Source organism: Cyanistes caeruleus, chromosome 5, assembly GCF_971803275.1.
Source record: "Cyanistes caeruleus chromosome 5, bCyaCae1.hap1.1, whole genome shotgun sequence".
Taxonomy (NCBI): Eukaryota; Metazoa; Chordata; class Aves; order Passeriformes; family Paridae; genus Cyanistes; species Cyanistes caeruleus.
The window spans coordinates 54186934-54198903 of NC_141705.1; the positions used below are offsets into that span (position 1 = coordinate 54186934).

At 40.5% G+C, this 11970-nt stretch overlaps 1 long non-coding RNA gene across 1 annotated transcript; it reads right to left on the minus strand.

The window, feature by feature from the left end:
• Positions 1-270: 270 nt before the first annotated feature.
• On the minus strand, positions 271-7496 carry LOC147653115 (uncharacterized). The gene is made up of 2 exons (XR_015286793.1): positions 7205-7496; positions 271-4785 (listed from the first exon to the last, which is right to left on the minus strand). It is a non-coding gene; the product is annotated as an uncharacterized LOC147653115 (long non-coding RNA).
• Between the last annotated feature and the right edge of the window lie 4474 nt (positions 7497-11970).

Genomic DNA, 11970 nt, shown 5'->3' on the forward strand with positions numbered 1-11970 from the left:
TCACTTTTTCAAACTTTTTGTTATTTTTTCTCTTATTCTTACCAACTTGTGTCCTAGTTTTGTCCAGAATTATACTTTCTTAACTTCTCCTTGAAAAGATGTTTCTCCCCTCAACAAGTCTATGTTTCTTAGCTTTTCCTTGCCTTTGGTTCTAAAACTCTCTTAGAATTTTTTTTTAAATTTCCATTTCAAGCACTGCCTGCCTGGTTCTGCATTGGTTCTCTCTCCCCATATGGCCCCTATCCATTCCAATTTTCCCTATTTTTCTAATGGGTATGATATCCTTCCCCTATACTATTTTCCTTTGAGCCATGACCTGAGATTCCCCAGCTCCATCTGTCCCTGCACATGACACAGGCAGCATGTCAGAGAATGCTGTCTCATAGACTCCTATTTCAAATCTACTACCTAAAATCATATTATTATATGCAAAAATTCATCATCATTTCCTTCCATATAATGGGAACACACAGGAAGCACAAATTGTAGCTCCACTACAACGTGACCCAAACTCTGTGCCTGCCGTGTTCACACACATATGAAGTTAGTCCTTGCACAGTTCACAGTGGCATTAAACACCCTGATACCTGCATCCCTCATAGAGTCCCAGTTGAGTAACTTGTCTCCTTTGAACAGCTGAGATGTGTCCCTAGGTGTGTGTCCATATTACATGATAATGTCAGACCATCACCCTGAGCTGGGGTTACTCGGGCAGTCTTTCCTCTGCTTCACCTGGCTGCCTTCTTTTCTGGAGAGTTTATTCAATGCCACCAACACAGGACCTGAAAGTCATGTCACGTGAAGGTTGGACTGCTCCATGATGTCTTCAGGTCTCCTTCACATGTTTCTCAAATTCTCTGAATTTCTCTTGTTCATCTCGGCTAAATCAGAAATACTCTGAAGGCCATGAGCTGCTGAGCACTGACTTGATGTAAATCCCATCTACCGACAAGACAGGTTCCATTTAGGACTGCAGGAGTCACCCAATGCCCTGAATGAACCAAACTCATCAGTATTTCTTTATAAAGTAGCTTTACTGCAACTAGGCAGATGGAAAAGCTTGATTCATCCACTTCATTTTTCATTAGGTGTCCTTGTCAGGTGTTACCTCTAATCTCTTAATTGAGAAGATGTTGCTTCTCCATGTGCCATCAGCCCTGTTCCCTGCTCACAGGATTTTGTAAGGGTGCAGCTGCCCTTTCTGAGACTGTCACTTTGAGGGGATGTCACATGAAAACAGGAATGAAGTGAGAATTTCTGAGACACATACATTTGTGGTCTCCACAGCAACAGAGTAATCAAATCAGTGTCCCCTGTGATATTTCAAAAGGACACAAATATTGCTGGAATAATATGAGGCTGTAGAAGCATCCACCACACATCCATTTGATTTGAAATCAATGGTCCCTTAGCCTCCTTTCTTCAAGAGAAATTGTCTTACCGATGATAATACCAAAAATTAGCCTCCTTCTTTTGCCTCTGGTTTAATTGCTCTATTCAGACTCTCAGGTATGAATGGAGTTCTTCTATAAATCATAACATGCACAAGCCCCTTGTAAATTGGTCAGAATTCTCTAAAGAAGAGAGAGCTTTTGAGGGCAGGCTCATTTCTGCTAATATTTTCAAGCACACAAAACCATTAGCGTCAGAAATTATATCAGAAATCACATAATGAGTAAGGTTAAATTAAAAAAGAAACTTTTGAGGGAAGAGCGGGCTGGGATTCTTGTGACAGACAAATGTCAGTGTTCACCAGAGAGCTGTTTGATGAATTTTTTACTTTATTTGCTAAACACATAAAATTAACTGTTCTGCAGCAGACTAAGCATAAAAAAATATACATTATTATTAAACCTGAGATATTAGCTAAAGTGATAGATGGAATCAAAACATAGGGGTCTTAAAAAGGAACTATTTTTTTCCATATTTGAACGTACCTTAGACGGATAAATGCAATTGATATAATTTACTTAAAAGGGGAAGTCAGCTTTCAGAAATTTGGAATTATTGCCATTATGATGTCTCAGGTTGGCCAATTAAAAAAAAAAGACCCAAAAAAACAAACAAAAAAAAGGAACTCAAAAGTCAATAGTCCTATCAATTCTGATTTTAAATACAAAAGCCATAGCAAGAGAGTAGGCGTAGTGTGCAAGTAAGCTGGTATATTTAAAAGTTAATAGACACCAAAAGTCTTTGCCTTCAAGGAGAAACACTTCTAAAATTACCCCTTTCAGGCATCAATATCACTACTGCAGGGTCTTGCTAATCTCTCCTTCCCAAAATCACAGTCACCTACTTTAGATCACTGCAATTAGCACCAGATGTTCATTTACACCTTCAGAGATCCAGGTTTGTAAACTGAATACTTCTGTGCTACGATAATGTCATTTTAACACCCTTAGCAGGCTTCTGGTTTCCTTCACCTCCCTATTTTAACATCTGCTGATAATTTTAATCCAAAAGTATTACACCCAAAGCTCTAGAATAAACTTCAGTCTTTAGTGTTAATTGTTGATGAGACCCAGGTTCCTTAAGGAAGGTGATCATCATCACAACACATCCTAGGTACCAAAAAACATCTACTCACAGCTGACAAATATAACAGATGTGGGAGGCCTGTCCCTTTCTGGATAACAAAACCTATTCAGGTGAAACAAATGCTCTCTCTGCTACATATGTCAAATGCTTCTCTGAAATCCTGGATAACCATAAGGCTGAATCATATTAATTTTTCAAGATACAAGAAGCTGAAACCTCAGTACTATGCCAGGGGCCCATTTTTTTTCAGGCAGAAGACACGAATGTTACAATTTCCATATTTCCTACAGGCTGAATCCTGGTATGCTCCAGCACTTCTGAGCATTTTAGGATATTTCTTTCTGTAGGTTTCTAGGTTGAGTGTTTCAGACAACCTTTAGTGGAAACTGAAGATGGTGTCTCACACTGCCTCAGAAGGTGTTTTCACATGATTTATGAAACTAATTAAGATACTTCTCAGTTGCTTTGTTGAGGATTTTTCAAGTTTAGTTTTTACCCTTATTTTTTTTAAAGTCTCTTCCAAAAGCTCATTTCCCCTACTTCAGATATTCTGTGAACAGAATGCCCCAGCTACTCAGAGTTCTCTCATGGGTTAACTCTGCAGAGGTTAATGCTGGGCAGTAGAGAACAGACACAAGACCCTTTTAGGTCCCTGTCAAGTCTAAGATTATTGGCAAAAGCGAAGGTCCCTTAGTGGGGGCCATGAGAAACAGTTCACAACATACATTTCCCAATTCAACATATAAAATGACAAGCATTTTGATGAAAGCCTTGGGATATAAGAAGCAACCTTATTGGTCTTACAAAATCCCCAAGAATTATCAGCCTGGGAAGTCAGTCACCAAATAAACTATTTGTAGAACTGAGCACTTCCACCTGAAAAAGGAGACACAAAACATAAAAGAAGGAGCACTCAGCATTCTTTCAGAGGTATGAAGCCACATAGCTAAAGAGTAATGTGGAGGATTTCACTATAAGTAATGGGATGTGCTACAGTAGTGAAAATGTAGGCTCAGTATCAGTTGAAAACAAATGGTATGCAATAATTTCATAAAGCAAACAAGAAACAAGTTTCCTGGCTGGCACACCTAAAATTAGACCAGATCAAATTTTATGAAGGATCATCTCCTCAAACAAGCTCAGCACCTAAGTGTTCCCAGCCAATCTTCTAGAAAGCCAGAAAAACCAAGTCAGAAAATGCTGACATTGTTTAATTACTCTCAGCAGGGAGTGCAGTGTGCAAGCTGGCCCCAAACTATGCAGCCCACACAAAACTGACTTCTCCAGCCAGTGTTTTACCCCTAAAAAGAAAAACTAAACACTCAGTGAATTGTGTGATGGCACTGCTTCTTTTTCCCATCAAGATGTTGTCGAGGTTTGATTAAAATAAATCAAATTGTGTGTGACGGAGAAAAAACAGTTTCTACGGTTTTAGACTGACTTTGCAAAAACCTGTTCAGTTTGAACATGATAATGATGAATTAGATAATTACATTGCACTGAAAGCATTATGATTACTGAAATATCCTCTCTAGAGCAGCCAGCCCTGTGAGTAGGTATGCCTGCCATTTTAAGGTTTAAACCAGTGGTGACCACAAAGATGCACCACCTCAACAAGTTGTTCAGTTGCATCAATCATTGCCTTTGTGGCTGTGCAGACAAAGAAACAGAAGATAGAATATAATTGTAGCATACTGTCTCAAAGGTTTGGTTAAAATATCAGGAGAGGGTTAAACCATGAGTACTGAGTCCCATGCCCAACCTCTGGCAGCAGCTAATGCCAGGCATCTCAGAACAAAATTCAAGGAAATCTTTTGGATGGACATAAAGGATGGCACCCTCCCAGCTTTGAGTAGACAGCTGACAGTACCTGTTGTAGAAGTTATTTCCCTCTTCCAAAAGCCTTGTTTGTTTACTATTTTCTCTTACCAGTACACAGCATAGTTACCCCTGCAAAATCCCAGTTTGTCTTTAATTCTGTTAAAAATGTCACCTATCAGCTTTTTGACAAAATGGGTTTCATAAGGGAAATAAAAATAAATTACTGCCTGTATACAGGGTTCTGCCATGTTTGTTACAATGGCTTCCTATGTCAAAAATTCTGCTGACCTATCCACCTATCCAGCTTTTTAACAGAGAAGAAATGTAATTCCTGGAACAGGTAAATCCTCTCTGGGTAGATCCTGGAGGCTTTTCAGTGGTCAGATCTTATGCTGCACATATCATCTTCCTGGCACAATGACAAGCCTGTGACAAGAAAAAATCTGTCTGTGATACTCATTTTGGGGGCCTTTTAATCTTGGAAAGCAAAAGGCTTAGACTGAGCAGTTTCTGAATTTACCAGGATTTTTTGAGGTAGGTATTTCCAATGTGAGAAAGCAAGGTGTGCTCATGCAGAACAACCCAGTGATGCTGGACCATAGAAAGGTTGTAACAACCTGCTACTTTGCATTTATTAGGGGCACTTTTATCACAGACACACAAATGAAAAAAAGGCAGAAAGGCCAGGCACTCTTCAGATAAATAGCTAGTAATTTCAAATAACAAACCAAAGAAACAATTAAAAGGCTTTGGCAATAAAAGCTTAACAGATGATGCACCAACAAACCACTACAATTACAAAGCATATTTTCAGCTAATGTGGTTAGCATAATGTACTTTGCAAGCATTAATGTAATACCAAGGTGGCTGTAAATCACTTTATCAATTATTGAACCACAATAAAATATTTATAAATGGTCTCTTATTATCAAATGCAACTGTGATACTTTTAAACTGTGGCAAATGTAAGGGAATATTCTTATCTTTTTCTTAACAGAAACTTGTGGGGTGTTAATAAATGGCTTTTCTTTAAATCATGCTTTGCTTGCTTTGCATCTCCAGTAGTTCTGCATTAGTGGAATAATACAACTGAACACTGACTCCATTTTTCCACAGTCTGTGCAATAAAACAACCCATTTATTGATGTGAATTAGAGCCATCATGTATAAAGAGTCTAACTCGTTTAAGAGGTCTCTTCCATGAAGTCAAATGGGACTCAGTGCATTGCATAAAATTGTTGAATGATCTTCTACGAACTCTCTTTTTTTCATGTTACAGTAAGAAATGGCTTTAAACCGCCCATTTTTATTTAATTTTTGGGCAATCATCAGAACGAAAGGAACATTTTTAATTAAATGTGTGTCTGAAGCTAAAATCAAGTTTTCAGAAAAGCCAAATAAATGTTTGGCAAATAGCACCCTCTAAAGCCTTAAGGGGTCCAGGGTGCTTCCCTCAGCCTGCCTGACCACCACCTGACAAAAATATTCCAAAAGAACACAAAATACACAGGGTAAAACTGGACCTTCATTCCAAAAAGGAAACTTTGGCCAGAATATGTATCCCAAAAAAGGCTTTTCAAAGGCTCTACTTAAACTCCAATGAAAAAGAAAATAATTTTTGAAGCCTTGAGAGTCAGAACCACCATCCAGCTACAGTAAAAATGATTATCAAGAGAAAAGCATAAGAGTAACAGTTAATCAGGTGTCCCCTGAGTCCCTGAATGGAAATCACATACTTGCTTTTTAATGTTACAAGGTTAAAATTTTAAGGATATTCTTTTATAGCATAAGATGAAGAAAGCAGACAGGCTGATATTACATCGCCCTTGATGCTGCCGATAGCAGGACAAAAGTGAACTACATTACCAAGTTGTCATCTTCCAAGCAAGAATTACTTTGAGTTTCAGTAGGAATCTGCTGATGTTTTCAGCACAGGGGGTGTGAAAGGGCTTTACTTATCCTGCTCTCAGCCCAAGGAAACCACATTTTGGTACATAAAGAGGGTATGCGGGGAAAGAGGGCTCAGATGCCCAGTGTTGCAGCAGGTAAGGAGCCAATATAGAGATGCAGGCCTGAGAAATATCCACAGTCACTGCCAGACTACCAAGGCACACAGCCACACAATTTCTTCCTGTGAGGCCTTTAGCCAAGGTTCAAATATTAATTACAAGATGGCACTGTCAGAAAAAGTGTTGCTGAGAACTACCTTTGCTGCTGCCACTACAGCCTCAAAATTGCAGCTGTCAGAGCGCTTCTGAACTGTAAACCACCTAATCACACTCTGATTGCACAGTCCAAACATCATCTAGAAACACTGAAGTGCTGCAGACAGCGTTGTTATACTTCATAGAACAAATTGCTAAATATCGGTCTACTTGATAGGGCCAAATCACTACAGTAGAAAAGCCTGTGCTACACTCCTCCTGCCCTCCCAAATGCCAGATGAAAAGCACAGTCCTGTCTCACAGGGCAGGCTCAGGAGGCTCTCTGAAACGTGGGGCAGACATTGTCTCTAATTTATGCCCATTTGGCTTATCAGAAAGGAGAACAGTAATTTTACTGAGTGCTGGTCGTTTTTTTTCAACGTTTCCTTCAAAGCACAAAACCTAGGAAAACCGCAGCTGATACAAAAAGACATATCTGAGACTGTCTGTTGTAGAGAAATGCTGCTTTTGTGCTACTGCCAACGAGGTTCCTACAACCCTGCATCGGCATCCATGTCCCAGCGCCCGCCAGCCGAGCTCAGAGAGGGTCACAGCAGGGGACAGAGAAGGACAGCTGCCTCTGGAAAAGAACAGGAGGCTGTCAGCAGCCTCTGAGCCAGCCAGCACTCGGGGTTACAGACCTGCCTTCGTCCCACAGCTCCCCGTTCAGCCCAGGGACGGCTGGGAGCCTCTCTCAGCACAGGTCTGTCAGGAGAGGCCTTCCTGAAGGCCTTCCCTGGTTCAGCTTGCCGCGACCAACCCGAGCGAAGGCCTCGGGCTGGGGGAGATGAGATGGCAGCACTCTCTGTCCCTGGAAACTCTTCCCTCCGGGGAGAACAGCAGCATGTCGCAAAGCCTGCAGGAGAAAAGCTCTTGGCTGAAGGGAAGCCTGTTCAAGCACAAGCAGAGCAGCCCAGCCCTGGCAGGATCACCTGGCCTGCTTTGCCTGCCAGCTTCTGGAAGGGTGTCACATCTGCTGGGTAACATCTTACATTTGGAAGTACACAGACCTTATGAGCAAAATACCTCCTGGCTTTTGCCCTTTGGAAAGGCTTCCCTTAATGTCATCCATTTCAATTTCCAGCCAAAGAATCGCGTTTTTAATGGAGATAAGCAAGGCAAGCATAGAAAATACGTTTATGGCCACTTCATTGTGTCTCTTAAACACTGGGCCTAACGCAATAATCCTTCATTTTTGTAGCTAGATAACAACATGCTTTTCAGAACACCCCTCATCCTCATCAAATCATAAGGATGATAGCAAACTAACCATGTTCCTAAGGTAAGTTTTTCCAATAGTTAGGACCCTTTGCATGTAAAATTTCTACATTTCTACAGCTTTGGTGTCCAGCCACTGAGCTGTCACATTTAGACAGCACTTTCAAACACTTTGTTTCCACTGAAATTCATCCTGAGGTGGTAAGATCACACATCTATCTCAATTACTCCTTCTCCCAGTCCATACTCACATCTGGGATTGCTCTGACCCGGGTGCAGCACTACTGAGTGGATCTCTTGAGGTTCTTGTGGGCCCACTTCTTGAGGTCAGGTCCCTCTGAATGGCATCCCTTCCCTCTGTTGTGTCAACAGTCATGGTAAAACAAATCAGTGCTGATCCGCCTTCATGCACTAAATGATAAAATCCAAGATTTTCAGGTAATTTCACAAGAGCTGCAGCTTCTCTGCAGCGGCACAGCAACCTCAGGGTGGGAGGCATAATAGCCAGGGACAGCAAAACAAGTGTAATACCTGCACATTACAAGTGCAGATGTGCCCTGCCATTCTGCATAACAACTTTCACTCAAGCAACCTGACAGCTGAGCAGTTCCCAAAGCAGTCCAAATCACCAGTGTACAGTGCCTGCCCAGTTACAATAAATGGGCTGGAGACATTGAAATGTCAGTGTCATTCTGCATACAGAGGGTCTGCAGGTGAAACAGATGCTTCCAAGACATGTTTTCAGTTACTGCCATCTCCCTTGTCATTGTTTGTTCTTGCCAGCACAGGGTGTTTGGGAGAAGGGCTGATACCTGTCAGAGAATGTCATGCTGCTCATAAGCCCCAGTGATAAGTTGACCCAGCCCAAAATCTTTTGATAACTCACTTGCTGCTGTAGGGTCTTCAGGCTTGCTGTGGAAAACCCAGAATGGGCAGAGAGCATGCTGCCTACCACTACAAGGCCAACATCCACACAGCCTTTATCTTGCAACAAGGAGATTCCCTTTAGAAGCTGAAGACTTAGAAAATTACTACCACTGCAGTTCATCTTCTTTTTATTAGGTTTGCTTGTTTGTTTAATTAAACCTCTGGTCTGAAATCCAATTTTTTTTTTCTAATACAGTATTATTGTTTCAGAAACATCACAAAAAAACCTGTCTGCAATTTCCTAAGTGGAACAGAGTCCTTTTATTTTCCTTCAACCACTTCTGCAACCTTTGTTAAAGAACTCATTACAAAAACACTTCTGAATGAATGACAGGACCTAATAACATTCTTCATCTACCAGCAATACATGAGTGGGACTAATATTACTTAATTTTTCTACAATGGTAGAGCACCCCTGCCACAAAGTTATGCTAACTCAGCCTGGTCTTCTCTTCCCTAGTTATTACAGTGACACTTTAAATGCAGATCTTAAATAAACCTAGCAATTATCTACTGTTTACCTAACAATGGCTACATGATAGGCATGTTACACAGTAAAGATTATGCATACTTTTCATTGCAGAACAGCCTCTGCTTCACTAGACAACTATTAAGTTAGAAAAGGGGCCTTGTGTACTTAATGAAAGTACAAGAGGGAAAAAACTGATCAAGCTTAGTATTAAAATGATCCCAGCCTACTGGTTTTTCATTTTCTACTTTTACATTTTTTTTCCCTAGAAGCTAAAATCAGAATTTTTTTCTTTATTGAAAACATTTTTGAAAGTTAAAAAGAGTTATAGCTTTGCCTCAAATGCCTGAAGTTTAGAGAAAAACACCAACAAAAAGCATAAGTTTAAAAATAAATCCTTTGGAAACCACTGGTGCTTCAAACAAGCTTTAACTCACAATCTGGGAAGGTAGGGCCCTGGTCACATTTCATTCTCTGTAAGATCTATGTAAAAATGTTCTGGCATGGACAGCTCCTGATGAGGGAGGCAAGGGTTCTGCTGCACCCAAACTGATTCTACACAGTGATGCTTAAATCCAGTGTTTCAGCTAAAAAAAATTAACATGCCATTGAAAAGAAATCATTCCACTTCCTAAACAATATACATTTCTAAGAGAGAAAAGATGCATTATACTTTCCATGCTTCAAATATCTCAGTAATGTTTTAAGTACATAAATAAACCTTTTTAGAATTCCAGTATTGAAGACACATTTTCCTTGCTCAGAGTAATCCCATTTCCTGTCTGCTAATGTTGTGATAAGTCTAAACTGCTCTAAGTTAGGAACTCACTGTGCCATATTTATAAGCCTTGGGTTGGAAAGTCTATAATAACCCTTTGAAAAATAAATTCCATAATACTTACAAGTTACAACATAATGTGAAAGAAGCTTTGATTTCCCAAGTTTTTTCCAACCTTTCCCAGAAAACTGTTATCTCCTCATTAACAAATTTTTATCCAATTCACCTTACCTTCTACCCTTGACACATTGCTCCTGTTTCATTAGATATCTGCTACCTTCATGTTTTATAAGATAAGGACACAAAACAACACTTTAAAGAGAGACAGAAAAAGTACTTCCATGAATAAAGAAACCAAAATAACATCTATAGCAACCCAATGTCCCATACAAATAATAAGAGGCTGACACTTTGAATGTTAACCAAGCTAAATCTGTCCACCCCCAAGTGGCCCCCTTTTTTTTTTTTTCTCTCACTTATCTATAGGTGGGTATGACAGGATGTTCATTAAAAACACAGAAAGACTGATTTTCAGCTACTGATATGGCACAGTCAGATCAAACGTTCAGATATTCAGAGTTTGCCACAGAACACTGTTAAGGAAACTTTGATGCATACATTAAAGACCACATTCAAAATATTCACTGTTTCTTGTGGATCACAGTCACGGATATTATCCATGTCCAAGCTCTCCTACTGTCACTAAGCTGACTGATCCTTAGACCCTTCCATCCAGGTCTCATTGAATCTCTGAAATGCCAAGCAAATACTTTTATAAGCCTGGCTTTATGCCTTGAACTATCATCAGCACCTGGAAATCAGGAAAGCTATAACATAAGTAAATCTACACTAAAACTCTTATTATATTCAAATGCTTTATTCATAAAGCTTCACAGTGCATTCCAAAACTTTCAGATCACATAAAAAGACTGTTCAGAGTCCCTCAAGGTGTCCTTCAGCCATGCTGCCACTCTGAAGGGTTAGATGTGTTTCAGATATACAATGTGTAATTGTCAACAATCAAAATAGTTATTAAATTGGTTTATGAAGAAAGGAGCCTTGAGACCATGCAGCTTTGGTGTAGTGTTAAAACCAGGTCTGCATGAATAGAGAATTCTCCACAGAAGACGGCACGTTACTGGAAAGGAAACAAACAGCTAACACACCATAAAAAATCATACTCCATTGTCCCTGCTTGGATTGTGCCTCACAGCTGGAGAGCAGTATTTTGGAGTAAAGGTAATTGTCCACCAGCAAAGAAATAAGATACATACAGGCAGCATCCATTAGCCCTAGATATCTAACTGTTGGTTTCCCTTTCTCTCACCATGAAAACCAGAATCTAATTTGTCAATTCACTTCTGTATGCGAAAATGGTGACAGAGGAGAGAAAGTGGGACTGGATAGGAAGTCATGAACATATTAAGTGGGTATTAACCTTTGAAAACTCGAGCTACTTTTGTTTTTAAAAACCTGTGGATTCTGAACACGAGTTATTGGAACTAAAGCGGTGCCAGATCAAGGAGGCATCTCTACACAGTGGTCATTTCAGAGCCATTTTCTCACAAACTATAAAAACAGTCTGTTTCCTCAGCTGTTAAACCAGGACCTGCCTGTTAAGGGAACCTTCCTGTCTGAGCAGTCAGGATCCACTCTGTCAGTCCCCTTCCCATCACCAAAAACTGTCACTGCTGGGACTGAGGCCCCCTCACCATGGGAGCTTGACTCCCCACACTCCTCACACACACACACACACACAGAGTCAGACAGGTTTCTTTACTCTTTGTTAAATGGGTCAGTGACAGGTCACAGCCCCTTGCCATGGCCTCCAGTCACTTCCTGACATCCTCAGGACAGACTGCAGCTTGCACTCCAGCTGCACACTAAGGTACCTGCATGACGTGTATCACAGCAATGCCCCAGCCTAAGGAACTGTGCCACTCAGGAATGTGCAGCCCTGGACACGTGCAGGTCAGCCTGGGACAGTGGGGACAGAGGACTCTGTGCATCTTAGG